The sequence below is a fragment of the Asparagus officinalis genome, chromosome 7, assembly GCF_001876935.1.
Source record: "Asparagus officinalis chromosome 7, Aspof.V1, whole genome shotgun sequence".
In the NCBI taxonomy this organism is placed as follows: domain Eukaryota; kingdom Viridiplantae; phylum Streptophyta; class Magnoliopsida; order Asparagales; family Asparagaceae; genus Asparagus; species Asparagus officinalis.
In genome coordinates this window covers 150,934,023-150,935,424 of record NC_033800.1, presented here as the reverse complement: position 1 = coordinate 150,935,424, position 1,402 = coordinate 150,934,023, and the positions used below count along the sequence as shown (strand labels likewise).

Here is a 1,402-nt window from a genome sequence, read left to right as displayed (position 1 = left end):
AGGGTTGCACGCGCGTGGTGCAGGAAGGCAGGGAGGCGCGGGAAAAAGGGAGGAGGGGGGTTGGCGGCTAGGGTTAGGATTAGGAGGAGGGGGAGGAAGGTAAGGCAGTTCGATAAGTGAAATTCTTTACATTTCAATAGTGGGTCTGGCCACAAGAACTCTTTATCTTCCGAGTATAGCTTGCAAAAAGAAGGGATTGGTCGGCTAGGGTTTTGCTCTGATACCAAATTGAATTAAAAACATTGTTCTTTTACTGAAATCTCTTAGGCTTATATAGAGCCCTATAAAGACACTTACAATTAACCCCCTACACATACTAATATCTCAACAGTATTGGGAGGTGGCAGGACATAATTTGTTAACTACTTGTCTTGCAAGCTTCAATTTCGTGACCGATATAACATGAGCCCTGGAATTTTTGGCAGGCCCTGTTCTTGTCTACTGTGCTTAGCCGAGAATTAATGTATTCAGATGGTTGGCATCAGGTTGACCATCCTTTTATAAACTTTTATCGAATATTTCATTAAGTATTGTGCTCTGGAAAATCTACTCTAAATGGGAAAGGCTTTTATGATGGTGGTGGTGGTGGTGATGGCTTACATTTAGAGCTTCTTAAATAGTGCAAAATGAAGAGAGGGAATTTTAGAAAACCTGCCTTTAAGCTTTGCTGGTTTCCGGACAAAGCTCCTAATTTTAAAAATGTCGCTTAAACAGTTAAACCCCCTTAAGCGTGGGGTGTTTCATAAACCCCAAATGTTTTCATTTTTTCTTAAAACTAATCTCCCTAATGAGAACTTGTAAAAGATAAATATACCCTTTTCAAATTAACTTCTAATTAATAACTCATGAGTTAAATTAATTAAATCCCTAAACATAATTCAAGAGAGGGGAGAGGCTTTGGTGGCAAACCTCGCTGGTAATGTAAGGAAGAAAGAGAGAAGAGAAAGAGAGAAGGGAAGATAGAAAGGGAGTGGAGGGAAGAGAGGAAAAGAGAGGAGGGGGGATATGGAGGGAAGGATTCTTGGGCGCCTGTTAGGATTTTGGGGAAGGGTCAGTTTCACGGTTAGTATTACACATAGAGTGATAGGGTAGAGGAGAGGTTGCTAGCAACGGCCATCAACGGTGCCGGTTAGGGAGAGTGTTAGTGTTAGAGATAGTGAGATGGGGCCGGGGTCGGTGTCGGCCATCATTGGCGATGGAGTTGAGAACGATTGGGGAATCATGTTAGAGAGGTTTATTTCAAAATTGGACCAAACTTTTTTTTGTTTTTTTAAGGTTTTGTTTTTGGGGTTGGGGTTGGGGTTGGGGGGTGGTTGTGAAAATTACGATTTACAATTGTTAAAAGGGACATTCATACCAGCATTTTGGTCATTTGAACGCATGTGACTTTCACGTGCTTAGT

General features: G+C 41.7%; 1 protein-coding gene across 1 annotated transcript in view; it reads left to right on the top strand.

The window, feature by feature from the left end:
- LOC109848428 (B3 domain-containing protein Os07g0563300-like) overlaps positions 1-1,402 on the top strand; it is a 34,308-nt gene that overhangs the window by 31,071 nt on the left and 1,835 nt on the right.